General features: G+C 35.5%; 1 long non-coding RNA gene across 1 annotated transcript; it reads left to right on the forward strand.

The window, feature by feature from the left end:
* Nucleotides 1–1,654: 1,654 nt before the first annotated feature.
* LOC119864400 lies at nucleotides 1,655–6,823 on the forward strand. Its single transcript, XR_005373826.1, has 3 exons — nucleotides 1,655–1,858; nucleotides 4,566–4,664; nucleotides 6,763–6,823. It is a non-coding gene; the product is annotated as an uncharacterized LOC119864400 (long non-coding RNA).
* The last annotated feature ends 15,400 nt before the right edge of the window (nucleotides 6,824–22,223 follow it).

The following is a 22,223-nucleotide window of genomic DNA, read 5'->3' on the forward strand; positions in this document are numbered from 1 at the left end:
CATGAGAGATGATCTCTCTTTCTGTCCCTTGAAGCCTCAGTGAGAAAGCAGAAATCTGCAAGCCGGAAAGAGGGTTCCCACCAGAACTTGACCATGCCGGGGTTCTGATCTTAGGTTTCCAGCTTCCCAAAATGTGAGCAATAAAGTTTCGTTGCTCAAACGACCCAGTCTGTGGTACGTGATAGCAGCTTGGACTGACTAAAACACTCCTCACCTCAATTGTACTAATTTTCCCTTTAGACCAGGGCTCCATTTCCAAATGGATTAATCAACAGATGAATTCACAGCCTGGGGCTTTACTCTATTGACCTGTTGTCTTCTGCTGCTGGTGCACTTCTCCTGTGTCGCCACACCTGCTGCTCACACATCTGCTGTGCACCAGGACACAAGACCACTCACTTTTGCTCAAACATGCCAGGTGTTTTCGTGCTTACAGACTTCTACTCGTGCTGCTCTCTAAGACCAACATCACTTTCCCTCTCCCAGAGAACCCACTCATCTTCGTGGAGTCCTTCTCCAATCCAAGTAGCAGAAACGAGCCTCAGTTTTCCATGTTCAAAATGAGGAATATATAACATTCCTTTTTTTATGGTGGTTATGACAATTTCGGAGAGAGAATGTGTGTGTAATATACTCTCTAGTAAAATGTCCTGGTGTTCTTTAATTATTATTCCTTCTCGGAGAATCAGAAACATGTGGTACTTAAACATTCAGTCTCTTATTATGCATACATATGGAAATATCTTTTTCTATACCTTGTAGGCCTTATGGAAACACTGAGCATTATTTGTACCTATATAAATACTTAATACTTATATGTGGGGCTCTAGAGTTAGAGGGAACTTATTAAATATTTATTGAAATGGCCTGTCCCTAATTATCCATGTACCAAATGTCCCAGCATATATTCTTGGATCATTTGGGTCAGTACCAAATTGAATTTGAAATTAGTTCAGTTTACCAAGTCTATTCTTACTGCAACATGCCCTATGCAATCAGGGCATCTAGATTCCACCTTTGGACAGACTCTGCCAAAGAGGGTGAGTATATGAAATACACCAACAACATGTTTTGGTTTTGCATGATTTTTTTTACAGCACCACAGTGCAATTGGTGAGTTGACGAAAGCATAGACATGGAACTTCATTCACAGGCTTTCCTGGTGCTTATAGATTTTGTATTTACAGCTTCATTGGCAGCAATCTTGGTGCTGGCTTGCTGCATATTGGACGGCAATGCTATGAGCCAAAGGGTCACACTCTATGGTGTGAGGGAGACTTCATTTCAAGTGGCTTCTCTGACGCCAAATGTACCCATTGTGTCATAGAAGAGGGAAGTGCTCCCGCTTTTACGTAGGTCACTGTGGTGTTGCCACATATCATGAGCATGATGTGATAGGCCCACAGAAAACTTGTGAAATGCAAGACTTCCAAAGGTGTGCTGGGTTCCTTTATCAGAATTTTAAGACTGGTTAGGATAAACTGTCTTTGCTCAAAAGACGAATTGCAGAGTTTCATATTTTTCTCCATATTTACTTAAGCATCTATTTGATATCAACTGACCAGCTAGTAAAATAGGAACAATAGAAACAACTTTGTCCATATATACATATATGTGTATAAATGCCTCCTAACTATTTTTTTTCCTTTTCGTACTGTACTCTCTCTTTATCCATGGTTTCAGTTTCCATGATTTCAGTTATTCAGTTTCCAAAGTCAACTGTGGTTGGAAAGCAGATGATCCTCCTTCTGAGGAATCATCTGAATGTCAATAGTTACCTAATGCAATGTCACAGAACCCGTGTCATTCACCTCGCTTTGTCTCAACACATATTTTATCGTCTCCTATCATGAGAAGGGTGAGTATAGAACAACAGGATGTTTTGAGAGAGAGAGAGAGAGAGAGACCACATTCATATAACTTTCATTACAGTAGATTGTTATACTTGTTCTATTTTATTATTTTTGTTACCCTCCTTTTGTGCCTAATTTGTAAATTAAACATTCTCATAGGTACATAGGTATAGGAAAAAACAGCATATATATATGTATGTGTGGTTCAATACTATCTGTGATTTCAGGCATCCACTGGGGTAGTTGGAACATACTCCCCATGACTACTGTATATTTATCCACATCCCTTCTTACTCCCTCAGAGGAAGCTGATCTCATCAAAGTGTGTGTGGAGAGCTAAACTTTTGTACTGGAAGCTTATTGATGAGCCCCAAAACTACATCCCATGAGGCACTGAGGGAGAGACCAGAGAATCTTTCATGATGCCATCTTTAGACTGAGATCACATTGTTCTGAATAAGCCTGCTGTACAGCTAGTCAGTTTAGGTTTAAGCGTTTGCCAAACTGAGTTTCCCCAAACTGCATGTAACTCTCACCTCTGTCAATCAAACCCACAAGTTTAAAATATGTAGAAGGAAAAGAGTACCAAATCCTTCCAAAGATCCATTAGGCATGTATTTTGAAGCATGAAGTGGGGTGGATATATATATATATATGAAAGAAGTAAAGTTTGCCTCCCAGGCCAAGTGTTTTCAAGTTCTCATATGTCTCAATGAAAGCCAACCTAATTAGTATAAATCAGAGTTTTGTATTATAGACGTTCAAATATAATGAGTTCTTTTATGACAGATTGCAGTAGGTGAGATATATGTTATTCAATGGTATGTCTAGGAAAAAAATAAATATGCTTCATTTCTTCATTAGAGAATGCTTATTTATAGTGCAATATATATCTACCTCCACTGTAACATTAAAGTTTTGACTGCTTTTTAACTATAAAATGTGATATTGTTGTGGCAGCTGCACTATTCAAATGATAGCTGTAGTACAGCTGCTCTGGGTGGGGGGGAGATTTATTGCTTCCCTACATGGATAAGGATATGTGCATATTTACTTTTAGTTTCATTGCTGGTGTCCTATATTTTAATGACACAAAGCGATACAAAAGAACATTATAATAAGAAGCCCTTTAATTCTGCAAATACAAATGGCACACTTCATATAAAACTTTATGTAAATTCCCTGTCTTTTTCCTTCCGTGAAATGGCCAACCTCGGGAGCGATCTTATACTCCTGGGAGTTCCCTCATATTTGCTTTTGGCCCTTCTTTCGCACCAAAGTCACTGGCTAGGAGGAAGAGGGTTGGAGGTGAGGGAGAGAAGATAGGAGAAGAGAGGAAAAAGGAGAGAGTCGGGTGACTACCCCAAAGTCGTGCAGCCTGTTTTTGCATGTGGTGACTCATTTCTGAGGCAAATGGGTTGATTTGAAACTTTGGGCTCAACCTCAAGTCAGTTTGAAAGCACACAGTTTGCTGTACAAGAGACAACGACGGAAAGGATAGAAAGTTGAAAAAAAGCTTTTCCAACTGCTTTTGTCTCTTGTTCTTTGTCTTAATATTGTCTTGAACCAATAATGTAGTGACAGATGAGCAGAATTCTGAGCTGATGGCAGTTTGGATTAGATCTGATAAGCATTCAGTTCTATTTGGTATTGAAACAGAGCTGGAAATCACATGAAGACAGGCTTTTTTGGAAAAGTCCATTACTTGGTAGTTTCTGATGGGTTGAAAGTGCTGCTAGAAGAGTCTTCAGAGTATTTGGGGATTTCATGATTGATATCAGGCAATACAGAGGTGCTCAATGTGCTTTCAATGGTATTAACCACACTCTTTAAGGTACAGAAAAGTTTTGATGTGTTCTTTCATTATCCCAAACCCCTGAGCTATCCCTTATACTCCTATCCTTATCTCATTTTTTTTTGTTCAGAGACTTGTGGGTTTAGAATGCTCTTTTAATTATTTCTATTTACACACTAATAACCTGTGAAATTAGCAGATATACATGCCCTATAGCGTATGAGGTTTAAGGGGACATGTCTTGATCTTTCAATTACTAGAGAAGTAATTTATAGCTCTCAAAATGTCACCACATACATATTAGAAAATAAATTGGCAATTCAAAAGTCATTCAATAAGCAGATCAGGTTATTTTACCTGTACTTAAAGAAAATGAAAATATAGATCTTTCTTGTCTATTTCCTTTCTTTCTTTCTTTCTTTCTTTCTTTCTTTCTTTCTTTCTTTCTTTCTTTCTTTCTTTCTTTCTTTCTTTTCTTTCTTTCTTTCTTTCTTTCTTTCTTTCTTTCTTTCTTTCTTTCTTCTTTTCTTTCTTTTATCAGTAATTTGGTAGCATTGTTGGTATTTTTCAAGCTAATTTGATGTTTTAGGTATTCATTTTTGCACTAGAGTCTTACATGGGGATCGTTCTTTGCTCTTTAGCCACGTGCAAACCACATTTCCATTAAGTATTTATCAAAATGCAATTTCTAAAAAGTTCATAGGTGTCTTTTTTTTAACAAAGTCCAAATAGCTGCCTTTCTGAATTAAACAGACAGACAGTTTTGGTACATGAATTATTGTTTCTGTAATAATTGCCTGCAACTGAATAACACATGGAGACCATCTTTGATAAATATAGAAATAACTGAGTTTGCTAAATAGTCTTTGCATTATTTCATTATAAAGCTATGCCAGTCAATTAATTCTTCTTTCCAGCATGTGAACACATTGTGCACCAAGTACTGAAATCAGAGTGTTAGGATCCTACAATCTACAATAGACTAGATACTTATTTGCGAAGAACACAAGGAACAGGTACACACTTACTTTATTATTTCCTCATGAATAATTGTCTTGGTTTAAGTTACTTACTAAGAATATGAATAAAGTTCCAAGATGACTATTCCTTAGCACCAGGACCTACCCTGCACCACTGTCCCCCATGTCCCACCGTATCACCTGGCAACCAATCACAAAGTTTTACCATGAATGGATATTTTACCTGAATCCATTTTAAAGATTATGGACATGGGTTCTATTTTTCAGGTGTTTTCTAAATACCTAGTTAGTATGTATGTATGTGCTTCTGATAATTTAATTTTTTCTTGATGTAAAAAATAAAACTATAAAAATGCAGAATTTCACACATTTCCATTCTGGATTTTAATACCAATATTAAAAGTGACAGCACCTACTAAAAGTATGGAATTCTTTGAGTAATACAGATGAGAAAACCTCTGGTAAAGAGAAAATCATCACATGAATAAGTTCATAACTAAATTTATTTTTTTCATCTACTGAACTGTATTTTATCCTAAAATTAGTTCCATCAATTGATTAAAAGTAATGACATCTTTCCTGCTATAAATTTAACATGAAACACTATAAAAGGGTGAAAATTTATTGAGAATTTGAAGTTAATAATTTTAGAGTGATAATTTAGTTTTCATTTATATCTTTTAAATTCCACCACCTTAAGATGCTACAAGGAATTGATCGATTGATTGATTTCAGTTTAATGTATGCTTTTTCAACACACTTGGGTCAATTATTTTGATTGAATCACCTGATAGCTGGCCAGTTATTAACTAGAAATTTGAATAAACTGGTGTATGTCCAGTTTTTACCTTTGAAAGAGTTTATAAGTGGTTTATAAATGGTCCCTATAGAAAGTGGGAGGAAAAGCTGAAAGCTTAACATATTTCAAATGCAGTTTCATTGAGAGTGAGTTGTCCCTTTTCTAATGGAGAAGAATGACTGCCTTATTCTTTGCTGTCAAATTGTGACTACATTTGGGGACGGGTAAGTGAGGGGTGGTAATGTGAAAAGATAGTTGAGAAGCCTAGTTCTATATTGGGAATTTGAAATCATAATGGCATGGCATTCCTATAGAAAAGCCTAGCAAATAGTATTATTGGGCATGTTAAGTAACCGTGGAATGGAGAAATTAGGTAACATGTTTAATGTCACCCAGCTATATAAGTGGTACAGCCACAATATAGGAGCTACCAGAAGAATCATTAGTATTGTAGAGAAATGCCTTCCAATAGATATATGAACCACAAATGCAAGCTTTATATCTAATTTTGTTTTCTAGTCATATTCAAAAGAATAAGAGGAAACAGGTGGAATTAATTTCAATAATGCATTTTATTAACTATATCCATTTTATTTCAAAATGTAGTAATTAAAATTACTGTTGATGCAACTTACATTATTTTATTCATACTATCCAAATTCAGTATATATTTTCACTAACAGCACATCTCTTTTCAAGCTAATCATGTGTGCTCTGCTCACTAGTTCTATGTAACTAGTGACTACCGTATTGAACAGCATAGCATTAGAGTCTTTGAGAATCCAAAAGTATCACACATAGTATTGTTATTGATTAGCTAGTAACCTAAGCTGGTAATTAAAATGGCCCAGAAATTCCAGAAATTCCAAAGAAAATGGTCCTAATGACATAAACATTAATTTTGGGTCATGTAGTGAAGGGCTGGTTTCATTAGGGAAGAACATAAATGTTGTAAGGGAATATGTTAGTTAGATGGATTAGAGCACAGGAGAGCAAGGATGTTCAAGTCTGCTGGTTGGTGAAGCTATGGAGATATGGTTTCCTGGCTATAATTTTATTTGTGATACACAAATATTGTTACATGCTACTATCTCTGAACTGTACTATGTACTCAGAAATAAAAACATGAAAATGGTGTCTATGGAGTCCATTGATCCAAGAGCCCACTGGTGTGTGATACACCCACATGTATGTTCAAGGAGAGAATGACAAGTTCTTTTAAAACAGGGCATCAACACTATTGGGTATTTACCCAAAGAAAATGAAAACACTAAATTTAAAATATATATGCATGCTATGTTTACTGCAGCATTATTGTTATTTGTCATTTACAAGGGTCAAGATACGGAAGCAACCCAAGCGTCTATCAATAGATGAATGGATAAAGAAGATGTGGTATATATATACATACCATGGAATATTACTCAGCCGTAGAAAAGATGAGATCTTGCCATTTGCAACAACATGGCCTGACCTGGAGGGTATTATGCTAAGTGAGTAAGCCAGAGAAAGACAAATGCCGTATAATTTCACTTCTTTGTGGAATCTAAAAAACAAAACAAATGAATAAACAAAATGTAGAACCAGACTTATAAGTACAGAGAACTTATAAATACAGAGAACAAACTAATGGTTGCCAGAGAGGAGGAGGTCAGGGAATGGGCAAAATGAGTTAAAGGGAGTAGGAGATACAGGCTTACAGATATTGGATAAGCCACAGGAACAAAAGCATAGGGAATGTACTGAACGGCATTATAATAGTGTTATGTGGTGACAGATGGTAGCTACGCTTGTGGTGAGCATAGCATAAACTTGTTCAATCAGCATGTTATACACTTAAAATGAACATAACATTGTGTGTCAATTATACTAAAACAAAACAAAACAAAAAACTGGACGCTGTTAGATATTCAAAGGGACGGAAGGACCATGTCAACAATCCCAGCTAGCTCAATGCCAAAATATTAGCTGCATATATAGAAGGCAACTAATGCAGCAGAGAAAAGGAAAACAATAAAGAAGTCCATCTCGAAAATGACTAGGTTCGACCCTTAACAATTGGCCTTTATGGCTGGGAAGATTTTAGAGAAGAGGGATTGACAGTGAAACGAGTTCATCTTTTTAGAAGATATAGGTGTTTTATGGCTACTGAAATTAATGAGTAGTTCTAATAACTATATTGGTTTTATGTTCTCTTCAAATAATTGCTTTTTCTAGGCGGATTTCCTTACCAATAAAATGAGGATAATGTGCATCTAGACGTCATTAAAAATATATAAATTAAAAGCAAACCTCTGATATCTCACAGCCTGGGCTCAAACCTTGGATCTCTGTGATGTGGGGCAAGTTACTCTCTCTGATCCTCAGTAATGTCAAGTGTAAAAGGAGGACAATGACCCTCTATTCACTGGTTTTATTGAAGATTTTTATTAATATATGCAAGAGGATTAGAACATTGCCTGGCATATAAATGCTCAGTGGATGTTAGTTATTGTAATTATTATCATTATTATTAAAGTTACCTGGGGAATTTTTAAATAACACACTTTCCTTGACTCTATTTCATATTAACTGAATTGGCCTCTGGGGAACTGCTAGTGTTTATAAAATTCCCCGGTGAATCTGAGGACCGGTGGAGTTTGGAAACCACACTGGTGCATGGAGGACAAGTATTGCTGGTGCAGCCAATTGTTCTCAAGATGAGCTGTAACTCATAATAGCAGTGATGTTTGTCTGAACCCTACACTGGTGTCACCAGGGAACTTTAAACATCTGGATGCCCAGAGAGCACCCAGACCAATTAAATGAGAAATGGCTCAAGGTGAGTCCCAGACTTCAGTATTTCAACCATCCTCTTCCTCCCCGTCACCACTCTATGGAAGCAGCATGTGTAAAAGGCAGGGAACCTCTGATCTTAGGTAGGTTTAAATCCCATATCCTAATTTTTTTTTTTTTTGAAAAATGTTTCTAAGGTTTTAGATGATGGCAAATTGACATAAAAATAGCACATTAAGAAGAGCTTTATGAAAAGGGTGCTTAACTGACCCAGTGTTATCTTTCGCTGCCCTTTTTTATATGGATGAATAAAGACAGATAGGAGTTAATTGCTCTTCAGCTAGATCGAGGTCAGTCTTTTGTACCGAAATCTTAGAAGTAGGTTAAATGGGAAGGTATTTTTTGTATTACTGTACTTAACCTTGACTAGGGTCATTTATTGCAGTGTTTTCCTAAACTTAGCTGAGCATCAGAACCACCTGGGGAGCAGTTTCAAACATGGATTTCTTAGCCTCACCTCACAAGATTTTGATTTGGTCGGTTAAAGATGAGACCCAGGAACCTTCGTTCCTTAAGAGCTTCCCATATAATCCTAATGATATCATTATCATTCGCTGTGTGTAGTGAATCAAGGTACCAATGGGTGGCAATGCTGATGTTTGTTAGTAATTAGAAAATGTTGACATAATAAAAGAAAAACAGTGTTGTTTTCCCTTTGGTATATACTTAGCTACATAGACCTTCCCAGGCCATGACTTATCTTGAAAATGACCTTTTCTTATCCCCTGTTTGGTACTTGGCATCCAATAGTATCAAATGTTACAAACAACTTTTTAATGATACAGATAAGTTTCTAGGCTTTTTGTTATATAATCAACCCTCACAACAATCTTTTGGGTAGGAAATATTACCTCTATTTTACAAATTAGGAAACTAAAATCTCAGATGGTTAAATAACTTAGTTGCAATAACATAGCAGGAAATAGTAATGGGAACTGAAGTAGAAGCCAGGTGTATGTAACTCTGAACCTTTGCTCTAACGATTAGTGAGCAGCAAAACCCTGACAAACATGACTCCTAGCAATTATCAGTGACAGAAAAAAAATATTGCTCTGGGGGAGTCTGGGTGACTTAGTCGGTTAGAGTACCCAACTCTTGATTTTAGCTCAGGTCATGATCTCAGGTCATGGGATGGTGTCCCGTGTCCAGCTCTCGGCTCAGCTCAGAACAGAGTCTGCTTGTCCCTTTCTGTTCTTCTACACTGTCCCCTGTTCTCTCTTTGTCTCAAATAAATGAATAATAAATAAAAATCTTTAAAAAATATGTTTGGTATTTATTTTAAGAAATAAATTGTAAAAATATGTTTCTGTTATGTATGAACTCTGATTAGTAAGAAAGTAAAGTTGCTTTAAAAATTGTTTTTCTCTAAGCAGTTGGGTTTGAGAGGCTCTGTATGTGCATGCCTATAATTTACATGTGTTTATAATGAATGTGATCATCACAGTAAACCAAGACAGACTTCCGTGTTGGAGAATATCTGACTCCTTTAATAAAGTACTGCAAGGAACAAGAATTCAAACCATCAGGTGAGCTTTGGAGACATACTGAAGAAAAAATAGAAGAGAGGTATCTAAACAACTCATAATCTTAAGACAATATAGACCTACTTTGCTCTAACAATGAAATTCAAAGAGCAAAAAATAAATAGATAAATAAATAAATAAAACCAAGAGCAGAGAATTCTCCAAGTAATAATGAGCAAAAGTGATCTTGCAAGTTTTGTTATCTGAATATATATATATATATATATATATTTTTTTTTTTTTTTTTTTTTTTTTTTTTTTTCCTCTCTCAGTGTTTTGTCTCTGGAACATTTTGAATCTAGGCACACACTTGGTTTGTGGCACTGAGATTTAAACTTCTGGTTCACAGTGTGTCGGATATTCTCCTGTGAGCCGTAGTAGGATCTTGTGCATTGCTCTCCTGTAGCACTCATCATGTCCTAGTATCATTATCAGCCTAATTGTACATCTCCTATCAGGTCCTGATCATTTTCACTAGCATCAAGTGCAGGGTCAGACATCTTGTTGGTTCCCCTGTTGGAAGTGTCTGTTGGGAGAATGAATTGATGGGATTAGTGGGATGAAGAGTTTAAGGTGTGGAACAGAACCACAATTTTTCTAATCAGATTCCTTACTCCGGTGTGGAGGTGAGTGAGCCTTGCTTCCAATCATCTAGTAGCTCAGGGCGTGACTATAGGCTATCAGAACTCTTTTTATCCCTCAAATGAACACTTGGGTGGATTCAAGTACACGTAGATTATGGGCAGGCCTAAAGACACTTCCTATTTCAAAAAGAAAATAAAAATATCGATTGCTATGATTTTGATACGAAGTTAAAAACATACCTAAAAAGGAGACAGAAGTTGAAGCCACTATTTAAGTAGGTACGTGCATAGCTTTACATTAGAGCATAGCATGAGTGTTTGTTAGCCTAAAAAATTAAGAGCAAGTAGCAATAGTGGCATATGATATATTAAAAAAGATGTAAAAATGTATTCTTTCACCAAATGGTGTAAGTTAAAGTAAGCTGTCAAATTGACAGCGCATTAATGCCAGCTTCACAGTAGCACATACTGTATCACAGTGGAAATTATATCAATTTTACAGAGAAATTAAAGATGAAATCTGAAAAAAATAGCTTGATATGCTTTTTTCTTTTTCTTTTTTTTTTTGCAATTTTAGAATCATTATTACTTGCTAGAATCCACTCCAAACATAACCGTAAGAATAACCATAATAAGTCATGATAATTTATATCAGAGCTTTATTTTGGGGAAAGTAGCATCAGATACACTTCATACTACTTACTCAAACTATAATTATTTTCATTAAACTATAAAATTGCTTACTGCAGATTTACTCTAAACACATAAAATCATATCCTTAACAATGAGCACTACTAGACTACAAATGTTCAAAATAACTGAAGTCAAGTGTAAAATAGCAGTCCTTGATTTATACTTTTTAATTATATATCTTTGTAGACACAATCAATGCACTTTTGTGGTTTATAATATGTTCCTTTTTATTTTGTTGAAACATCCGACAGGCTTATTCAGTCCCCATCCTGTTAATTAAAAGATAGTGTCAAAAAAAAAAAAAACCTTATGAAAATGATGTCAGGTGCCTATTAACACAAACTCTCAAGTAGTTTGTGTCTGTCAAAAGTATAGATAATTCTAGAAATGAGAGAGATCCGGATAAAAAGCTGATAGGTTTTATGCTTTGTGAGGTGGGCAGGTGATAAGAAAGATGGTTGACTAATCTTGAAAAAAATCAAGGAGACCTAAAATACTATCATGATGTGAGTGATATACTTCATATGAAGTGAGCGAAAAACTGGGATATTGAGAGCAGTGCTTCTGAAGTTGTCAACCTCCCAATATTCTTGTTGTTACCAAACAACATATTTAACAGACACCTTGATGGCGTTCTTTTTTAGGTGCTATCTTTTCCAGGAAATGTTTGCCTTTGTAAACTTTGTCCCACCCTATGATAGGAGTTTCACTTAATAGAAATAGAACTGGAATTCATGTGTTTCAACACTTGTCAGGCATCTTCACGAAACTTGTGAATATTGGCGGTACCTAATGAATGTCTATTGTTGCGTGGGATATGCTTCCTACTGTATTAAAACATAGATACAAGATTGTTTATGAGCATAACAAATTATTTAAATACTTTGTACCAGAAAGACATTTTAAATGTTGTAATTGTTACATGTTTGACTAGTACGGGTCTTTCTGATGCTTTGACTAGATCTCCGATACACATTCCTAAGAAATGTAGAGAAAAAACTTTGTTTTTTTGTTTCACTAAGATTTAATTATTTGGGTTGTCTATTTATGTTTTTTATTTTAATTTTTATTTATTTATTTTTTAAAAGAGTTTATTTATTTATTCATAAGAGACACACACACACACAGAGAGAGAGAGAGGCAGAGACCGAAGCATGCTCCATGCAGGGAGCCCAACATGGGACCCGATCCCGGGTCTCCAGGATCAGGCCCTGGGCTGCAGGCGGTGCTAAACCACCGAGCCACTCGGGCTGTCCTATCTGTTTTTAAATTCACTTTAAAGTAGCAAATGATCACTTTTTCAGTTTCAGTATGGATACTAGCAAAATCCAAATCCAATTTACAAATTGGTAAACTTGTGTGGATATAGTAACTGGGAAAAAGAAATTCCAGTTTACTTGTTCAAGTCCTTTTGTGAACCTTGAACAAAAATCGCAAGTGTATTCTGATTGAACCAGTTGAAGTCACCTGCCTCCGATGAATGCCTCCTGTGATCAGGGAAGCCTGCATCCATCATGGCCTAGACTTGATTATATGAACCCCCGCGAGGCCAACCTGTGGCAAGCAAGGGCAGTCTACTTAGTTCTACTGCTTGGCTCAGAACACTCAAGGTCTTTGACTAGAAATACGATTGGGATGGTGGTGCTCAAAGTGTATGACTGGGAGGTTATGGCTCTGTTAGTAAAGAGAAGAAGTTGTTGTTTAATCATTTTAGTTCAGAGGCTATAAGCAGAAGTTTTACATTATAAAGGGAAAGTTAACTTATTCAGAAAGCCAAAATGACCTGTTACTTGTTCCTTTCTTTTCTTTTCTTTCTTTTTTTTTTTTTTTTTTTACTTAAAAAGAATTAAACTTACTGGCAAGGAAAATGATATTTCTTAGAGAAATTTTTTTTTCTCAGTTGCTTATTTTTACTTAGAATCCTACTTACTGCTTCATATTATATTACATTTATTATATTCACCTACACATGTATTCTCAATTCTAAAGTGTATCAGACTTTATTAAAATAGTTTTAAATCATCTGTCATATATCAGTTTTTTTCTTTAATCAAATTGTTTCTCATTTGAAAGCTACTGTCTTCAATGCATTCTTTTGAAGAAATAGAAACCAAATTCAGAAAAAGAAAACTATGTTAATATAACTCAAGTGGATGTGTGAAAATTAAATTTAATGTAGCTTAAATATCACAGGGCAGTGCAATTTTCATCACGAGAGGTGGTGGAGAAATGTGATAGTGGTGAAGAAGAAATCTACAAAAGTTGGAGTGCTCAGTTTAAATAAGAAACAATAGTATATTTAGGTAAACTTGGTATATTTTGGGCAGCAATTGGTTGACATTTCTAGCCTTCTTAGAGATAGATTGGCTATTTTGACATTTTAAATTTTATGTCACATGATATAATAATAATTCTAATTATTGTATGTTATTTTATCTGCCTTATTTAATTTTGATTTGTGTTACTTTAAAATGACTGGTTGTATATAATTTTGTCTTGCAAGATACAAATGATCAGCCTCAATCGTGAATGACTTTCAAATCATGTCCATAAAATCAGATTAAGATGCTTAGACATGTCTCAGATTACTCAGATAAATTGGCTTTCAAAATCAACAATTGTGATATTTGAGTATTTCAGTTACAGCTCTCCCTTATAAATTTAAAGGTACTTTTAAGAAGGCATTGCGATTGTATCCCTGTACGCAAGTGTAATTTATTAGAGAATAATTCAGAAAAACATTCTGTATGAATATTTTGTTTTCTATTCTTACTCTACCTCTTGAGTCTCATAGAATAAGGATGATGCTATGTGGATATGACTGTGAGGTTAAACTCCTCAAAGTCAGATTTTTTTCAGGCATTTGAGTGAAAATAGAACACCTTAGTCTAAAAATGTTTCCGAATTACGTTATAATAGACTTATACTAAATCTCCACTGTGCATAAAAATGGGATGACTGGGGATGACTACAGAGTGATGAGGTGTAGAAACAGCCAGTAAATGGTATTTTTTTATGTAGTCACTTTGAGATATACATTAGTTAAAACTTTCTGCAAGTGTCAGAAAGAATCTATTCACTGTCATGACCAAAAAGTCCAGAGGTACAGTTGATTTCAAGCTTAGTTTGATACAGAGGCTCAAACCAAGTTCTAAGGACTTGGTGTCTCTTAATTCTGCTTAGTTGGACCCTGCTTCTCTCTGTGATTTGGTTTCATGCTCAGGTTTCATTTTGGAGCAGGCTGGCTCCTCCAGGCACAATTTCACTGACTTACAACTCCATATTGGAAGCAGTTGCAAGAATCTGGAGGGTAAGAATCACTCTAGCTATGTAAGCTTTAGTCACGTGTCCTCCTCTGAACCAATTGCTGTGGCCATTGAGTGATTGCTTGTCTCACTTAATACTTAGTCATATGCCTGTTGTTGGATACCAGCAAAGAGCATCACCAAGGCCACATGAAGTCTGCAAAGAGAATAGGGACTGTTGCTGGAAGAAGAGAAAGTAAATGTTAATAAAGCAAATGTTTACTATTAGAATCTGTTTGGGCATTATGGGATGCTAACTTTACTCAAGATGTTTCTGGAACTTTTCACTCAGTATGGAATGCTTATGAGTCAATCATCCTCCAAAAAACAGTCTTATTATTCTATATTCCCAGTACAGTTTTTATTGAATAAGATTTTATAAAACCTAATTAGCCATCACACTTGTTAGCTCTACTGAGACCGACTTTTGACTAGTTCCAAAATAGCATTTGTCTACACAGGCAAAGGGTTTGCTCTTGTTGACGATATTCAAAAAGAGTGCACAAAATATTTTCATGTTAAATCCAGAAACTTGGTTCTGAAAATATTCTGGGAAAATAATAGTATCATTGGCAGAAATGCATACTATTCGAAGTTGGATGACTTGAAAGAGCCTACACTTATTTGGATAGATATATTCTGGTAATTTGGGTATAGAATATCTCTCAATAGCAATGTGGTTATGAGCATAGGCTTTGGAGCTTGACCACCTGTGCTTGAATCCCAGGTTAGCCTCTCTGTTATCTTGGAAAAGTTATTTAAGCCCCTTCTTTTTCAAATTTCCATTTATACAATAATAATAATATAATTATATCCATTTCACGGGATGGTTTGAGGACTACATGTGTTAATATACATTTCCTAAAAAATGATAGTTCTTCTTCTTATTATTTTAAAAATACGTCTAGAAGTACTACATTCTATGTGAGAAGAAAAAATACTCTGTAGACCAACTTAAGAATAAATATCCAACCTATAGTCAGTCAAGAGTACAAAAATATGCCATTGGTAGGATGGAAACATGAGACCTAGATTTGAACCCTGACTTTCCCTTAAATAACTTTGATCTTGGGTAAACCTCTACACACCTTAAGGCTTCAGTTTCTTCACCTACGAAATGTCTTCTTGTAGCAATGAAATTGGAAAATTTTGTAAGTAATGATGTAATCCAAAATGAAACAGGGACCAGGGTTTGGGTTAATTAAGCAAGACATCCCAGTAGACACATGTTTGGGACATGGTTTTGAAGTATATTAGGGAAAAAGATTAGTGGAGGGAAAAGAAAATAATAAGAGGGTTTCCCAGGTGAAGCTAAGCAGAGGCCAGCAGCAGCTGAGGCACAGAAGTGAAGTTCATCAGAAAACTTATTTGGGAGGGCTGCAATTGTTCTGATTAGTGGATGGAAAACATACTGTGAAATAATTATAGTTGAATATAGAGAGGCATGAAGGATTCATTGGCCACACAGTGATGAAGACTGGGCTTAAGATTTTTTAAGTAACAAGAAGTTTCTCTAGATTTGTGAATAAATTGGGGAGTAAATGGTACTTGAGATGATGACAAACATTTCAAAACAAGGTCTAGCGCAGCAAGTTACACATAGTGGATTTTCCAGAAATGTGTGTTGATTTGAAATTTACTGAGCTTAAAAATAGGTACTCCTTATTGGAGTACTAATACATCCTGGTCTTCATATTATTCTCATGATAAAATGTTTCATTTTAATCATATAGACCTACCTTTGCTTTTTGGAAGTTGTCTCTCTCATACTGAAACTGAGTGTACGGAGTGTAGGAGGTGAGTGTATTTCTCTTGAAGTACTTACTATATGGTTATTCTCTTTACTAATATCCATTCTGGAAGTTATTCCCTCCTATTAGGGAGGGACTGACTTAGACATAATTTAATTTTCCATAGGCCTAAAATAATAACATTGCTCACTAAATATAGGTGTAATTAAGGATCCCTCTTATAACACTTTGCCCATCTAGGGCTCACAAGGGATGAAGTTGCTTCTAATTTAACTGAGGTTATTACCTAAATATTCACTGTCCTATTCTGCATATTTCTTTAGACCCCTTTGGTTTGTTCTCATTGTGTTCTTTCTCAAAAAAGTAGGAGAACATTATCCCTTCCAATGCTAATTTCTCTATTAGTCTTGTTCCTTGTTTATGTCCTGTAATATCTATGAATTTAGAGTCTGATATCTGTTACCTTTCTACCATAACTAGTCTCTTAAAGGTCCTACTCTTTAGGAAAAGCAAACATTTGTCAATAACATTGATGTTAAGACATAATGATAAATACAATGAGGACATTAGTTGTGGGGTGCCTGACTGGCTCACTTGGTTGGGCATCTGACTCTTGTTTTGGCTCAGGTCATGATCTTGGGGTCATGATATCAAGCCCCACAGTGGGTTCTGATGGGCTCCATGCCGAGCACAGAGTGTGCTTGAGATTCTCTACCTCTGACCCTCCCCCCAACTCAAGGGTTCATATGCATATGCTCTCTCTCTCTTATTTATTTATAAACAAATAAATAAGTAAATTCTTAAAAAATACATTAGTTGTATGGGACATATAACTGAAAACTGAGATTAATTTATGGCATGATTTTAAACAGTGATAGGATATACAGAAGGATATCTTTTTTTTTTTTTTTTTTTTTTTTTTTCTGAGTAGTACAGGGCTGGAAATAGTATAGAGAAGTGTAAGGAATTTGGAGAACTTACCCATAATGCACTAATATTTATATACTCATTACATCAGTCAGAAGAGGCGAGTGCTACTACAGTAACAAATAATCCCTAAATTTCAGTGGCTTGAAACAGCAAGGTTTCTTTCTCATTCCTGCTGACTATAAATTATAGGGTGGGTGGAGATCCTGCTTTGTGTGGTTTCACTTTGGTCTTAGTCTGGCTGCTGTAACAAAAATAGCATGGCCTGGGGGGCTTAAACAAAAATTTATTTCTCACAGTTCTGGAGTCCGGGGGGTTTAAGATCAAGACATTGGCAGAGTCAGTGTTATTCATAGATGAATATCCTAGTTCATAGATGGCTATTTTCTTGCTGTGTCCTAACATGGTAAGGGAGTGCTGTGGGGTCTTTTTTACAAAAGCATTAATCTCATTCGTGAGAGCTCCACTGTTATGGCCTAATCACCACCCTAAGGCCTCACCACCAAATAGGGTCACGTTAGGGATTAGGTTTCAACATATAAATGCTGGAGGGACACAGACATTCAGTCTATATCACCAGAATAAGGTAGTTGCTATTCTCTGGAACACTCTGGTTATTGAAGCATAGAAATAGCTCACTACACATCATACACTGACTCTTAAGCATCCACGTGTCACTTCTATTCACAGTTTTTTTTTTTTTTTTTTGCATTTTGTTTATCTCTTTTAAAAATTATTTGAAGTATAATTGATATACAATGTTACATTAGTTTCAGGTCTATGACATAGATACTCAAAAATTCTATACATTACACAATGCTCACCAAAATGTATTATCATCTGTCACCCTGCCATATTATTACACTATTATTAACTCTATCTCCTATGCTGTACTTTTCTTCTCCATAACTTACATATTTTATAACTGGAAGTTTGTACCTTTCAATCTCCATCACCTATATCATTCATACTCTATTACCTTCCATCTGGCAACCACCAGTTTGCTCTCTGTATATATAATTCTGTCCTATTTTGTTTGTTTGTTCATTTGTTTTGTTTTTTTAGATTCCACATATAAGTGCACTCAGAGAGTATTTGTCTTTGTATGTCTTCCTTTGTTTTTACTTAGCATAATAAACTCCAGATCAGTCTATGTTGTTGCAAATGGCAAGATTTTATTCTTTTTGTGGTCGAATAATGTTCCATGATGTATATATACCACATCTTTATCCTTTCATCTATTGATGGGCACTTGCATTGCTTCCATAATGGATATTGTAAATAATGCGACAGTAAACATAGGGGTACATATAACTTTTTGAATAAGTGTTTTTTGTGTTCTCTGAGTAAATACTCAGTAGTGGAATTACTGGATTATATGGTATTTCTATTTTTAGTTTTTTTGAGGAACCTCCATACTATTTTCCACAGTGGTTGTACCAATTTATGTTTCTACCAACCGTGCATAAGGATTCACTTTTCTCCACATGTTCACTAATAGTTATTTCTTAACTTTTTGATACTAGCTATCCTAACTGATATGTGGTGATAGCTCATGGTAGTTTTGATTTGCATTTCCCTGATGCTTAGTGATGTTGAACATCTTTTTGTGTGTCTGCTGGCCATCTCTGTGTCTTCTTTGGAAAAAATGTCTCTTTAGGTCCTCTGCCCATTTTTTAAAATAAGATGATGCTGATGATAATGATGATGGTGGTGGTGATTATTTTGGTGTTGTATTAAAGACCTAAATATAAGACCTGAAGCCATAAGACTCCTAAACAAAAACATAGGCAGTAATTTTTTGGACATCAGCCTTAGCAATAGTTTTCTATATATGTCTCCTCAGTCTAGGAGACAAGCAAAACTGAACTATTGGGACTACAACATACTAAAAAATGTTTGCACATCAAAGGAAACCATCAACAAAATGAAAAGGCAACCTACTGAATGGAGATTTTTGCAAATGAAATACCCAATAAGGGGTTAATGTCCAAAATATATAAAGAACACATTTAAAAAAATTTTTTTAAAGACTTGCATTTTTAGATTCACAACAAATTAAGGGGAAAGTACGGATATTTACCATATAGTCCCTGACCAAACATGAATAACCCCTCCGTTATCAACATCCTCCACTAGAATTCCATATTTGTTACAGTTTATCAACCTACATTGACGCATCATAATCACCCAAAGTCCATAGTTTACAGTATAGTTCACTCTTGGTGTTTTACATGCTGAGTTTGGACAAATGTATTGTAACATTTATCAATCATTTAATGACATATCTATTTTCCATCCATAGGGCAGAGAGTATTTTCACTGCCCTAAAAATCTTCTATGCTCTACCTATTTATTTCTCTTCCTCTGAACCCTATGACTACAGATTTTTTTTTTATTTATTTATTTATGATAGTCACAGAGAGAGAGAGAGAGAGAGAAGCAGAGACATAGGCAGAGGGAGAAGCAGGCTCCATGCACCGGGAGCCCGATGTGGGATTCAATCCTGGGTCTCCAGGATCGCGCCCTGGGCCGAAGGCAGGCGCCAAACCGCTGCGCCACCCAGGGATCCCCCAGATTTTTTTTTTTACTGTTCATAGTTTTGCCTTTGGCAAAATATCATATAGTTGGAAGCGTACGGTATATACCCTTCTCAGATTGGCTTCTTTCACTTAGTAATATGTATTTAAGATTCTTCCATGTTTCTTTGTTTCATGGTTTGATAATTCATTTATTTTTAGCACTAAATAAATGGATGGACCACAGTTTGTTTATCCATTCACCTGCTGAAGGACATCTTGGTTTGCTTCCAGTCTTTCACAGTTATGCATAAAGCTTCTATTAATATCTGTGCATATTTTTTTGGGAGATGTAACTTTTGAATTCATTTTGGTAAATACCAAGGAACATGATCACTGGAAAGTATGATATGAATTTTTTTATTTTCATAAGAAACTTCCAGTCTTCCAAAGTGTCTGTACCTTTTTGCCTAATAGTGTTGTAGTGGTATCTCATTACTGTCTTAACTTGCCTTTCCCTAATGACATATTATATAGTATCTCTTGTCACATATGCTTTCCATATACTTATTTTCCATCTATATATCTTCTTTGATGAGGTGTCTATTATGATATTTGACTAACTTTATAATTGGGGTGTTGTTTTCTTATTGTTGAATTTTAGGAATGCTTTGTATTTGGATAATAGTCCTTATCAGTCCTTTTGGATAATGTGTCTTTTGTAAATATTTTCTTCCAGTCTGTGGTTTTTCTTCTCATTCTCTTGACATTGTCTCCCACAGAGCAAAAGTTTTAAATTTTAATAAAGTTTACCTTCTACCTTATTAATTCTTCTTTTTTTTTTAGTAATCTCTATACCCAGTATGGGGCTCCAACTCAGGACCCTGAGATCAAGAGTCAGATGCTTGGGACACTTGGGTGGCTCAGTGGTTGAGCATCTGCCATGGGCTCAGGGCGTGATCCAGCTGTCCCAGGATCAAGTCCCACACTGGGCTTCCTGCATGGAGCCTGCTTCTCCCTCTGCCTTTGTCTCTGCCCGCCCCCCCCCCCCGCCCTGTCTCTAATGGATAAATAAATAAAATATTTTTTTAAAAAAGAGTCAGATGCTCTACTGACTGAGATAATGAGATGCCCCAACTATTATTTTTTCAAAAATTGTGCCTTTGGCATTATATCTAAAAAGTCATCACCAAACTCAAGGTAATCTAGTTTTTTTTTTTTTTTTTTTCCTATGTTATTTCCTGGGAGTTTTTTAGCTTTGCATTTTACATTTAGGTGTGTGACTCATTTTGAGTTAATTTTTATGAAGGGTGTAAACTCTGTGTCTAGGTTCATTTTGCATGTCTATGCTTAAAGCTTCTAGCACCTTTTGTTGAGAAGACTATCTTTGCACTATTGTATTGCCTGTATTCCTTTGTCAAAGATCAGTTGACTATATTTATGTGGGTCTATTGCTGGCCTCTCTATTTTCTCTCACTGATCTATTTACCTAGTCTTTCACCAATACCACATTGTCTTGATTACTGAAGCTTTATTGTAAGCCCTGAACTCAGGTGGTGTGAGACCTCTAATTTTGTTCTACTTCAATATTGTGTTGGCTATTATGAGTCTTTTGCCTCTCCAAATACACTTTAGAATGAATTTATTAGGATCCATTATAATTTTTTTCTGAGATTTTGGTTTGAATTGCATTGAATCTATAGTTCAGGCTTGGGAGAATCAACTTGACCATATCTAATATTCCTATCCATGAACATGGACTATTTCTCCAATTTATATAGTTCTTTCATTTTGTTCAACAGAGCTTTGTAGTTTTCCTTATATAGATTTTGTACATATTTTTTTTATCTAAATATTTCAATTTCTTTTGAGTGCTAATGTAAATGGTATTGGGTTTTATTTTTTTATTGTTTTTTAATTTTTTTTTTTTTTTATGATAGTCACACAGAGAGAGACAGAGAGACAGACACAGGCAGAGGGAGAAGTAGGCTCCATGCACCGGGAGCCCAATGTGGGATTTGATCCCGGGTCTCCAGGATCGCGCCCTGGGCCAAAGGCAGGCGCCAAATCGCTGCGCCACCCAGGGATCCCCTGGTATTGTGTTTTAATGTCAAATTTCACTTATTCATTGCTGATATATAGGAAAGCATATTACCCTTGTATCCTACAACCTTGTTACAGTCCCTTATTTCATTTTTTTCTTTTTTTTTATTCTAGACTTTACATAGATGAGTACATTATTTGTGAACAAAGACAGTTTTATGTCTTCCTTCTCAGTCTGAATACCTTTTTATTTCATTTTCTTGTCCTATTACATTAGTAGAAATTCTAGTAAAATGTTGAAAAGGAGCGATGGGAGGAGACATCCTTGCCTTGTGCCTAATTTTAGTGGAAAAATGTTGAAGTTTCTCACCATTAAGTATGAGTTAGCTGGCATTAATATTTTATGGTTCAAAGTATGTTGTGTGGCAATATTATTTCCAAAGTAGCAGAAAAATCCAATTCTACCTTCTGCTGAGAAAGAGACTGGGAATATTTGGTGATTGGCAAAAATAGCTACTACATTAATAAGAAAGCAAACTAATTTTTAAAAATGATTAAAATAATGATTTTTCAACTTTAAGAAACTACATATTTAAGTAAAGCATGAAAGACTCAA

This window comes from Canis lupus, chromosome 19 (genome assembly GCF_011100685.1).
Source record: "Canis lupus familiaris isolate Mischka breed German Shepherd chromosome 19, alternate assembly UU_Cfam_GSD_1.0, whole genome shotgun sequence".
Classification (NCBI taxonomy): Eukaryota; Metazoa; Chordata; class Mammalia; order Carnivora; family Canidae; genus Canis; species Canis lupus.